Source organism: Oncorhynchus masou, unplaced genomic scaffold (assembly GCF_036934945.1).
Source record: "Oncorhynchus masou masou isolate Uvic2021 unplaced genomic scaffold, UVic_Omas_1.1 unplaced_scaffold_808, whole genome shotgun sequence".
Classification (NCBI taxonomy): Eukaryota; Metazoa; Chordata; class Actinopteri; order Salmoniformes; family Salmonidae; genus Oncorhynchus; species Oncorhynchus masou.
In genome coordinates this window covers 44,008-56,747 of record NW_027014552.1, presented here as the reverse complement: position 1 = coordinate 56,747, position 12,740 = coordinate 44,008, and the positions used below count along the sequence as shown (strand labels likewise).

General features: G+C 44.3%; 1 long non-coding RNA gene across 1 annotated transcript; it reads right to left on the bottom strand.

Moving 5' to 3' along the window:
* Nucleotides 1–870: 870 nt before the first annotated feature.
* LOC135537529 (uncharacterized) lies at nucleotides 871–11,842 on the bottom strand. Its single transcript, XR_010455244.1, has 3 exons — nucleotides 11,752–11,842; nucleotides 4,662–4,703; nucleotides 871–2,826 (listed from the first exon to the last, which is right to left on the bottom strand). It is a non-coding gene; the product is annotated as an uncharacterized LOC135537529 (long non-coding RNA).
* Between the last annotated feature and the right edge of the window lie 898 nt (nucleotides 11,843–12,740).

Below are 12,740 nucleotides of genomic sequence, written 5' to 3'. Positions count from 1 at the left end.
TGCCTGTGTCAACAAGGACAATCCAATTTGTGAGTTTTTCCTCCTTCGGGTCTTGTATAAAAAATGGAATGTTTGTGACGAATGTCATTTATATTTAACAATGTGTTTGTTTGTGAACGGGCTGGAAAAAGGAAAACAATCCTGCTGGATCAGGAACTGGGTCAAGTGGGCGGGGATCATAAGGTGAATAGAATACATGAACATTACTGTGTAGAAGCTGTCCCAGGCTGGCAGACAGTAACCGGTATGTAACAATATGAGCATGTACTTTTCTTAGTCCCCCGTTTCTCAAATAAGTTCAAATTTAAGAAACGTTTATTCACCACACCTTATTAGATCTTCAACATTGCAGAACCAATTTTATTTTTTGGTAAACTTTATTTTCTAAAATTACATCATCGACAAAATGATTGGCAGAGCTAGTACTTGGTTGCACAGCCTATTGACCAAGATAACCGCAGACAAACACTTCTCGAAGCAAAAAATATATATGCTTGACACACCTTTTCAACTGTCAATTTGGGGACTCTTGGCTGGGCACGCCAGAACCTCTGTTTAGGGGTGATTGTCCTGCTGGAAGACCCACAACCTTTAATGGAGACCCAGTTTTTGGATACTGGGTTGAACATTGGACTCCAGAAACCCAGAATCTGCTGATTTCATGTCTTGCACGTGTTCCAAGACCACTAGTACCAGAAGCAGCAAAGCAACCCAACAGCATTATCAAACCTCCACCATCTTTGATTGTAGGGAGGGTGTTATTTTATCTGAATGTTTTGTTTTGGTTGTTGGTAAACACCAGGAAGACCCCGCTGCTGAAGGAGACACCAGAAAGCCTGATTTGGACCCCCCCCCCCCCCCCTCCCGCCAACAAGACAAAATAATCAATGAGCAGATTATCAGGGCATTTTGGAGTGCAATGTCTCTCTGTTGAAGGTTGTGGGTCTTCGAGTAGGACAACAACCCTAAAACACACAGAAGCACCCTGGAATGGTTCAAGAAGAAAACGCTGGACTGTTCTGGAGAAGTGAAGAGTCCAGAATCACATCCACTTCCCTGGGGAGAGATCCAAACAGCAGTTGGTGGAGGGCATTGAATAACTAGATCCGTTATTTTCTGAAGGTCAAATCGCCAGTAGAATAGTGCAGCAAGCTCATTGATGGAAGAAGAAACATTTGTCTGCAGTTATCTGGAACAAAAAGCTGTGCAAAAACAAGTACTAGCAACAAAATAACATATGTTCTGCAATGTTGACAATCCAATAACAAAAAGGTGTGGAGACCAATTTCAAACGTTAACTTAAGAGAAGAAGAAGGGAATTATTTAAGAGAAGTTGCAAGGATGCCAATCTATTTGGCTGCAACTGTACATCTAGAATATGGAAAGATACATATTCCTCACACCAACACACTGTAACAGGAAGGTATGTGGGGTTCAGTGTGGCTTGAGGACTGCAAGGTGAACCAGGCCCCCCGTGATACCAGTCAGTATCCAACGTCCATCTATGTCTGAGGGGGGAAACCAGCCTGAACTTAACCCATCTATGTCTGAGGACGTTGGGAGCTGAGGGGGGAAACCAGCCTGAACTTAACCCATCTATGTCTGAGGGTGGAAACCAGCCTGAACTTAACCCATCTATGTCTGAGGGGGGAAACCAGCCTGAACTTAACCCATCTATGTCTGAGGACGTCGGGAGCTGAGGGTGGAAACCAGCCTGAACTTAACCCATCTATGTCTGAGGACGTTGGGAGCTGAGGGTGGAAACCAGCCTGAACTTAACCCATCTATGTCTGAGGGGGGAAACCAGTCTGAACTTAACCCATCTATGTCTGAGGGGGGAAACCAGTCTGAACTTAACCCATCTATGTCTGAGGACGTTGGGAGCTGAGGGGGGAAACCAGCCTGAACTTAACCCATCTATGTCGGAGGACGTTGGGAGCTGAGGGTGGAAACCAGCCTGAACTTAACCCATCTATGTCTGAGGACGTTGGGAGCTGAGGGTGGAAACCAGCCTGAACTTAACCCATCTATGTCTGAGGGGGGAAACCAGCCTGAACTTAACCCATCTATGTCTGAGGACGTTGGGAGCTGAGGGGGGAAACCAGCCTGAACTTAACCCATCTATGTCTGAGGACGTCGGGAGCTGAGGGTGGAAACCAGCCTGAACTTAACCCATCTATGTCTGAGGGGGGAAACCAGTCTGAACTTAACCCATCTATGTCTGAGGGGGGAAACCAGTCTGAACTTAACCCATCTATGTCTGAGGACGTTGGGAGCTGAGGGGGGAAACCAGCCTGAACTTAACCCATCTATGTCGGAGGACGTTGGGAGCTGAGGGTGGAAACCAGCCTGAACTTAACCCATCTATGTCTGAGGACGTTGGGAGCTGAGGGTGGAAACCAGCCTGAACTTAACCCATCTATGTCTGAGGGGGGAAACCAGCCTGAACTTAACCCATCTATGTCTGAGGACGTTGGGAGCTGAGGGGGGAAACCAGCCTGAACTTAACCCATCTATGTCTGAGGACGTCGGGAGCTGAGGGTGGAAACCAGCCTGAACTTAACCCATCTATGTCTGAGGACGTTGGGAGCTGAGGGGGGAAACCAGCCTGAACTTAACCCTAAATCTTACAAATTTGAGTTAAATGCCTAAACTCAATATTTTTAAAAACTTTGCAATTTGACGTTTGAGAAACATGGATCAACGTCTAACTCTGACGTGAGACTGAGCTGGTAGGAGGCGTTTGGCTCTGTGAAGGAGGAGCAGCCCAGCCTCCCGCTGGGGTCCAACCTCCTCACCCCTCCATAACGCTCTGCTGCACAGGACCTGGAGGGGGTGAGAGGGAAAAGACAAGGAGGAGTGTTTGGTTGATAGCAGCAGTCTTTGTGTCAGTTAAACAATGTGAGCCATCCATTCATTCACTGTGTTTTTTTGGGGGGGTAAATTCACATCAGCGTCACATGCCTGTCCACTGGTCACAATGAGAGGCTCTTAGTTATCTGACGTCATGACACTGCCCTCTGACCTCTGACCTCTTGTGGCTGCGTTCCAGACAGACTCCTGACTTCTCCAGGGACAGGTTCTAATTCCCTTCTAGAGTTGTATACGTGTTCTTTCCTCAGGCATATGGAGGAACCTCCCTCCAGTAGGACCTTCTTAAAAATCGTTTACATCTTTTCCTGATTCCGTTTTAGTATTTTCTACATTTAGTTTTTCCAGGTTTCCACAGTTCTTTTCAGGTTTTCACTCTCAAAAACACTATTTTTTTTTTTAAATAGGAAAACAACAAAACTGGATGTTGTAAGTCCACAACAATGATTAAACCACATCAGGAGATCACTGTGAGGTCTTGGAAACCTCTGTATTTGTGGGTGTAGTTAGTGTGCATGCACCAGCACATTGTTTGGTTAGCAATATTTCTGTGGTGCTCATCTGATTGCAGAGTTTTGTGAGGGATTTTTCCCCACATCAGTTTTCAAAACAAAATGGCCACTGGATGAATGAAAATAATTCTATCAGCATTCTGCCAGATAGTCATAGGCTACTTTGGAGTTGACACTTCATTTAGTTTTATTTGGGGAAAGGCTTTCCATCTACCAGAAGACTTATCATCATCGCTAACAGCTAAGTGGACATTCCTGCGCCTCTTCAGGAAGTTGCAGGAATATAATTAACTTATTCATTTAATTTATTTTGAATTCCGTTTTAAATGTCTGGATTCCGTGATTCTGTCCTTGTTCTATTTTATAGGACCCCGCCTCCTTCTTGCACCAATCCAATGCTTTTAGAGTGGGTGTGAACAATCATGCACTTCTGGAGAAGGAGAGGGAATCAGAACTCAAGCTTTGTCAAGACCATCTGGGTAGCTATTGTGTGTCTGAGTATCAGTCTGTTGTTGTTGTGTCTGAATGGAAGCCCACCGGTCTGAGTATCTTTTAGGCTTTTAGATGGACAGCACCATGCAATGTCATGCAGCCACCAGGTTCACCTCTCCCATGCAGTCAAGTCAGTCAGCCAATCAGCCACGAGGTCAACTCTCCCATGCAGTCAAGTCAGTCAGTCAGTCAGCCAACCAATCAGCCACGAGGTCAACTCTCCCATGCAGTCAAGTCAGTCAGCCAATCAGCCACGAGGTCAACTCTCCCATGCAGTCAAGTCAGTCAGTCAGTCAGTCAGCCAACCAATCAGCCACGAGGTCAACTCTCTCATGCAGTCAAGTCAGTCAGCCAACCAATCAGCCACGAGGTCAACTCTCCCATGCAGTCAAGTCAGTCAGTCAGCCAACCAATCAGCCACGAGGTCAACTCTCCCATGCAGTCAAGTCAGTCAGTCAGCCAACCAATCAGCCACGAGGTCAACTCTCCCATGCAGTCAAGTCAGTCAGTCAGCCAACCAATCAGCCACGAGGTCAACTCTCTCATGCAGTCAAGTCAGTCAGTCAGTCAGCCAATCAGCCACGAGGTCAACTCTCCCATGCAGTCAAGTCAGTCAGCCAATCAGCCACGAGGTCAACTCTCCCATGCAGTCAAGTCAGTCAGTCAGCCAACCAATCAGCCACGAGGTCAACTCTCCCATTCAGTCAGGGGCAGATGGCCCAGTACCAGCAGAAGTTCAGTAATAGAGTGTTAGGTGAGACAGTTAGCGAGTGTAAACGTGGTTACCTGCATATTCACTCTGCAATTAGAGAGTAGTTGAAGGTTCTTCTGCAGGATGAAAAACAACAGGGTTAACAACAGATAGGGATATACCTTTACAGTCCCAGCTGATATACCTTTACAGTCCCAGCTGATGTACCTTTACAGTCCCAGCTGATATACCTTTAGTCCCAGCTGATATACCTTTACAGTCCCAGCTGATATACCTTTACAGTCCCAGCTGATATACCTTTACAGTCCCAGCTGATATACCTTTACAGTCCCAGCTTATATACCTTTACAGTCCCAGCTGATATACCTTTAGTCCCAGCTGATGTACCTTTACAGTCCCAGCTGATATACCTTTAGTCCCAGCTGATGTACCTTTACAGTCCCAGCTGATATACCTTTAGTCCCAGCTGATGTACCTTTACAGTCCCAGCTGATATACCTTTAGTCCCAGCTGATATACCTTTACAGTCCCAGCTTATATACCTTTAGTCCCAGCTGATGTACCTTTACAGTCCCAGCTGATATACCTTTAGTCCCAGCTTATATACCTTTACAGTCCCAGCTGATATACCTTTACAGTCCCAGCTGATATACCTTTACAGTCCCAGCTGATATACCTTTACAGTCCCAGCTGATATACCTTTACAGTCCCAGCTGATGTACCTTTACAGTCCCAGCTTATATACCTTTACAGTCCCAGCTTATATACCTTTACAGTACCAGCTGATGTACCTTTAGTCCCAGCTTATATACCTTTACAGTCCCAGCTGATATACCTTTACAGTCCCAGCTTATATACCTTTACAGTACCAGCTGATGTACCTTTACAGTCCCAGCTTATATACCTTTACAGTCCCAGCTGATGTACCTTTACAGTCCCAGCTCATATACCTTTACAGTCCCAGCTGATATACCTTTACAGTCCCAGCTTATATACCTTTACAGTCCCAGCTGATATACCTTTACAGTCCCAGCTGATATACCGTTAGTCCCAGCTGATATACCTTTACAGTCCCAGCTTATATACCTTTACAGTCCCAGCTGATATACCTTTAGTCCCAGCTGATGTACCTTTACAGTCCCAGCTGCTATACCTTTACAGTCCCAGCTGATATACCTTTACAGTCCCAGCTGCTATACCTTTACAGTCCCAGCTGATGTACCTTTACAGTCCCAGCTGATATACCTTTACAGTCCCAGCTGATATACCTTTAGTCCCAGCTGATATACCTTTACAGTCCCAGCTGATATACCTTTACAGTCCCAGCTGATATACCTTTACAGTCCCAGCTGATATACCTTTACAGTCCCAGCTGATATACCTTTACAGTCCCAGCTGATGTACCTTTACAGTCCCAGCTGATATACCTTTACAGTCCCAGCTGATATACCTTTACAGTCCCAGCTGATATACCTTTACAGTCCCAGCTGCTATACCTTTACAGTCCCAGCTGATATACCTTTACAGTCCCAGCTGATGTACCTTTACAGTCCCAGCTGATATACCTTTACAGTCCCAGCTGATATACCTTTACAGTCCCAGCTGATATACCTTTACAGTCCCAGCTGATATACCTTTACAGTCCCAGCTGATATACCTTTACAGTCCCAGCTGATGTACCTTTACAGTCCCAGCTGATATACCTTTACAGTCCCAGCTGATATACCTTTACAGTCCCAGCTGATATACCTTTACAGTCCCAGCTGATATACCTTTACAGTCCCAGCTGATATACCTTTAGTCCCAGCTGATATACCTTTAGTCCCAGCTGATGTACCTTTACAGTCCCAGCTGATATACCTTTACAGTCCTAGCTGATATACCTTTACAGTCCCAGCTGCTATACCTTTACAGTCCCAGCTTATATACCTTTACAGTCCCAGCTTATATACCTTTAGTCCCAGCTGATGTACCTTTACAGTCCCAGCTGATATACCTTTACAGTCCCAGCTGCTATACCTTTACAGTCCCAGCTTATATACCTTTACAGTCCCAGCTTATATACCTTTACAGTCCCAGCTGATATACCTTTACAGTCCCAGCTGATATAGCTTTACAGTCCCAGCTGATATACCTTTAGTCCCAGCTGATATACCTTTACAGTCCCAGCTGATATACCTTTACAGTCCCAGCTTATATACCTTTAGTCCCAGCTGATGTACCTTTACAGTCCCAGCTGATATACCTTTAGTCCCAGCTGATGTACCTTTACAGTCCCAGCTGATGTACCTTTACAGTCCCAGCTGATATACCTTTAGTCCCAGCTGATGTACCTTTACAGTCCCAGCTGATATACATTTACAGTCCCAGCTGATATACATTTACAGTCCCAGCTGATATACCTTTAGTCCCAGCTGATGTACCTTTACAGTCCCAGCTGATATACATTTACAGTCCCAGCTGATATACCTTTACAGTCCCAGCTGATATACATTTACAGTCCCAGCTGATATACATTTACAGTCCCAGCTGATATACCTTTAGTCCCAGCTGATGTACCTTTACAGTCCCAGCTGATATACCTTTACAGTCCCAGCTGATATACCTTTACAGTCCCAGCTGATATACCTTTAGTCCCAGCTGATATACATTTACAGTCCCAGCTGATATACATTTACAGTCCCAGCTGATATACATTTACAGTCCCAGCTGATATACCTTTAGTCCCAGCTGATGTACCTTTACAGTCCCAGCTGATATACCTTTAGTCCCAGCTGATATACCTTTACAGTCCCAGCTGATATACCTTTACAGTCCCAGCTGATGTACCTTTACAGTCCCAGCTGATATACCTTTACAGTCCCAGCTGATATACCTTTACAGTCCCAGCTGATATACCTTTACAGTCCCAGCTGCTATACCTTTACAGTCCCAGCTGATATACCTTTACAGTCCCAGCTGATGTACCTTTACAGTCCCAGCTGATATACCTTTACAGTCCCAGCTGATATACCTTTACAGTCCCAGCTGATATACCTTTACAGTCCCAGCTGATATACCTTTACAGTCCCAGCTGATATACCTTTACAGTCCCAGCTGATGTACCTTTACAGTCCCAGCTGATATACCTTTACAGTCCCAGCTGATATACCTTTACAGTCCCAGCTGATATACCTTTACAGTCCCAGCTGATATACCTTTACAGTCCCAGCTGATATACCTTTAGTCCCAGCTGATATACCTTTAGTCCCAGCTGATGTACCTTTACAGTCCCAGCTGATATACCTTTACAGTCCTAGCTGATATACCTTTACAGTCCCAGCTGCTATACCTTTACAGTCCCAGCTTATATACCTTTACAGTCCCAGCTTATATACCTTTAGTCCCAGCTGATGTACCTTTACAGTCCCAGCTGATATACCTTTACAGTCCCAGCTGCTATACCTTTACAGTCCCAGCTTATATACCTTTACAGTCCCAGCTTATATACCTTTACAGTCCCAGCTGATATACCTTTACAGTCCCAGCTGATATAGCTTTACAGTCCCAGCTGATATACCTTTAGTCCCAGCTGATATACCTTTACAGTCCCAGCTGATATACCTTTACAGTCCCAGCTTATATACCTTTAGTCCCAGCTGATGTACCTTTACAGTCCCAGCTGATATACCTTTAGTCCCAGCTGATGTACCTTTACAGTCCCAGCTGATGTACCTTTACAGTCCCAGCTGATATACCTTTAGTCCCAGCTGATGTACCTTTACAGTCCCAGCTGATATACATTTACAGTCCCAGCTGATATACATTTACAGTCCCAGCTGATATACCTTTAGTCCCAGCTGATGTACCTTTACAGTCCCAGCTGATATACATTTACAGTCCCAGCTGATATACCTTTACAGTCCCAGCTGATATACATTTACAGTCCCAGCTGATATACATTTACAGTCCCAGCTGATATACCTTTAGTCCCAGCTGATGTACCTTTACAGTCCCAGCTGATATACCTTTACAGTCCCAGCTGATATACCTTTACAGTCCCAGCTGATATACCTTTAGTCCCAGCTGATATACATTTACAGTCCCAGCTGATATACATTTACAGTCCCAGCTGATATACATTTACAGTCCCAGCTGATATACCTTTAGTCCCAGCTGATGTACCTTTACAGTCCCAGCTGATATACCTTTAGTCCCAGCTGATATACCTTTACAGTCCCAGCTGATATACATTTACAGTCCCAGCTGATATACATTTACAGTCCCAGCTGATATACCTTTAGTCCCAGCTGATGTACCTTTACAGTCCCAGCTGATATACCTTTAGTCCCAGCTGATATACCTTACAGTCCCAGCTGATATACCTTTACAGTCCCAGCTGTTATACCTTTACAGTCCCAGCTGTTATACATTTACAGTCCCAGCTGATATACCTTTACAGTCCCAGCTGATATACCTTTACAGTCCCAGCTGCTATACCTTTACAGTCCCAGCTGATATACCTTTACAGTCCCAGCTGATATACCTTTACAGTCCCAGCTGATATACCTTTACAGTCCCAGCTGCTATACCTTTACAGTCCCAGCTGATATACATTTACAGTCCCAGCTGCTATACCTTTACAGTCCCAGCTGATATACCTTTACAGTCCCAGCTGATATACCTTTACAGTCCCAGCTGATATACCTTTACAGTCCCAGCTGTTATACCTTTACAGTCCCAGCTGTTATACATTTACAGTCCCAGCTGTCCAGTTATCTGGACTTCAGCTATCGGATAGGATTAAAATACAAAGAAATATAACATGCAGAACAGGAGTCCCCATTCAAGTCAATGATACATGTTCTGTCCATTCTATTTCTATGCATTTAATCCTATCCGATAGGCGAATCAAATAGATAACTGGGCCCTGGAAGCAGACAGACAGAGACTCCTCGGTTTTTACTGATAAAGTCTGACTTAGTTGTTGGACCTAATTTCATTGTTTGAACAAGTCTTAAAATCTGATACAATTCATCAAAAAAAATGACCGATAAAGTTCTTCATGTTTATAAATCCAATATCCCAGTTCATAACAAAAATCCTACTGAAATGACAAAAATGTTGTCAACTTCAGTGTTCATTAGGGATGTACATGTCTCTTTTCTAGACAATTAGATACATTGGCTCTCGATACAGGAACGATACGTTTTATTTTGAAACGGTTTGGTGGGAGAACGAATCGATACACTAACATATTAATTTTCATTCTAAATTATAGGTGCTATGCGTAGCATGTAGCAACGTAGCATGTTGCATTGTAATTTCAGAAAATATCCACCATGTATCTGCAGTAATAGTGGAATGATGGTCTTCAAATGATAAAATGGTCGACCGTGATTATTAGCTTTAATTAGTTGAGTGTCAACCTATGTGATTTGTTATGTTATTGTTCCCTATGGAGATGTTGAAAATGGTGTTTTACTGGAGTCAAAGTCAGCTACTGTCGACCATTCATCTGGCTATACCTGTTGAAAACTACAACCGATTCTATTTGGATTGTTCAGGTTCACCATCAGCAATAGTTTTGGTAGTTTTGCTTTAAACAATCAGCGTTTTATGTTGTTTATTGTTTAGAAATAGAGGGTAAAGTTCATTTCATAACGAGGACAGAAATCCCTTTTGCGGTGCGCACTTCATGGCCGAAAAAGAGAAGAAACATTGGAAACTGTAAAAAAAAAAATATCTTTTTGAGATGGGGGTGAAATCAAAAGTTATACTAGATATTAATTGGCTGTCATAGCGAATTCTTCAGCTCTGGCATTCTGTGAGCTCCTAGGCGTTTCCACTTCACAATAACAGCACTTACAGTTGACCGGGGCAGCTCTAGCAGGGCGGAAATTTGACTGGCCTGCGTAGTCTCACACACACACACACCCTCCTCCCCTAAAACAAGTCCAACTATAGAGCTCTGACTCCCCCCTGTCCTCTCCAACCGCCCCCACATCACCCCCCTTCCAGTCCTCCCTCCTCATCCACATATCACAAGCCCAATTTGAATCTGAGCGGGCGGGAAGAGCAGCTGGAGGGTTTTAGGGGAGGCGACCGTTAGACAGGAGCCCCTCCTCAGGGCCCCAGAACAGGAAAAGCATATCTGAGCCAGATTTGCTCCCATCTCCCCGTCCTAATCTCACTACATAGTCCTCTGTCCTGCTCCCCGTCCTAACAAAACTAACCTCTCACTACATACTCCTCTGTCCTGCTCCCCAGCCAAACCTCTCACTACATAGTCCTCTGTCCTGCTCCCCAGCCAAACCTCTCACTACATAGTCCTCTGTCCTGCTCCCCAGCCTAACAAAACTAACCTCTCACTACATAGTCCTCTGTCCTGCTCCCCGTCCTAACAAAACTAACCTCTCACTACATAGTCCTCTGTCCTGCTCCCCGTCCTAACAAAACTAACCTCTCACTACATAGTCCTCTGTCCTGCTCCCCAGCCAAACCTCTCACTACATAGTCCTCTGTCCTGCTCCCCGTCCTAACAAAACTAACCTCTCACTACATAGTCCTCTGTCCTGCTCCCCAGCCTAACAAAACTAACCTCTCACTACATAGTCCTCTGTCCTGCTCCCCGTCCTAACAAAACTAACCTCTCACTACATAGTCCTCTGTCCTGCTCCCCATAACAAAACTAACCTCTCACTACATAGTCCTCTGTCCTGCTCCCCAGCCAAACCTCTCACTACATAGTCCTCTGTCCTGCTCCCCGTCCTAACAAAACTGACCTCTCACTACATAGTCCTCTGTCCTGCTCCCCGTCCTAACAAAACTAACCTCTCACTACATAGTCCTCTGTCCTGCTCCCCGTCCTAACAAAACTAACCTCTCACTACATAGTCCTCTGTCCTGCTCCCCGTCCTAACAAAACTAACCTCTCACTACATAGTCCTCTGTCCTGCTCCCCGTCCTAACAAAACTAACCTCTCACTACATAGTCCTCTGTCCTGCTCCCCGTCCTAACAAAACTAACCTCTCACTACATAGTCCTCTGTCCTGCTCCCCAGCCTAACAAAACTAACCTCTCACTACATAGTCCCCTCTCATTGCCCTATATAAATACTAGTGTAAATATAGTGAGTAAAACACTGTAACAGACGGTATCTGTATGAATAAATGTCTCCTCACCGGTCGTCTCTCCCTATGACATCATCAAAGGCGTGGGACAGACGTTTCAGCTTCCTGAGACCGCTGGACACACTCTCCAGGTCCCGGCCAAACTTCCTGTCAATCATACACAGGAACCAATCAGAGAGCAGGACACACCAGTCAATCACACGCACTCCATTCGGGGCATGGTCAACTCAGTATACATTGTTTGAGAGTGTGGATGTCTGTGTAGGGATGTACAGTCAAAAGTTTGGACACATCTCATTCAGGGGGTTTTCTTTATTTTTACTATTGTCAACATTGTAGAATAATAGTGAAGACATCAAAACCATGAAATAACACATATGGAATCATGTAGTAACCAAAAAAAGTGTTAAACAAACCAAAATATAAGATTCTGCAAAGTAGCACCCTTTTCCTTCATGACAGCTTTGCTCACTCTAGGCATTCTCTCAACCAGCTTCATGAGGTAGTCACCTGGAATGCATTTCAATTAACAGGTGTGCCTTGTTAAGTTAATTTGTGGAATTTCTTTCCATCTTAATTCGTTTGAGCCGATCAGTTGTGTTGTGACATGGTAGGGTTGGAATACAGAAGATAGCCCTATTTGGTTAAAGAACAAGTCCATATTATGGCAAGAACAGCTCAAATAAACAGAGAAAGAGTCCATCATTAGTCGCAAAAAACCATCCAGCTCTATGATGAAACTGGCTCTCATGAGGACCGCCACAGGAAAGGAAGGCCCAGAGTTACCTCTGCTGCAGAGGATAAGTTAATTAGAGTTAACTGCACCTCAGATTGCAGCCCAAATAAATGTAACAGACACATCTCAACTAGAGGTTGACCGTATATGATTTTTTCAACGCCGATACCGATTAATCGGACGATAAAAAATATAAAAAAATATATATATATTTGTATTCATTTTATTTTATTTGTAATAATGACAATTACAACAATACTGAATGAACACTTATTTTAACTTAATATAATACATCAATAAAATC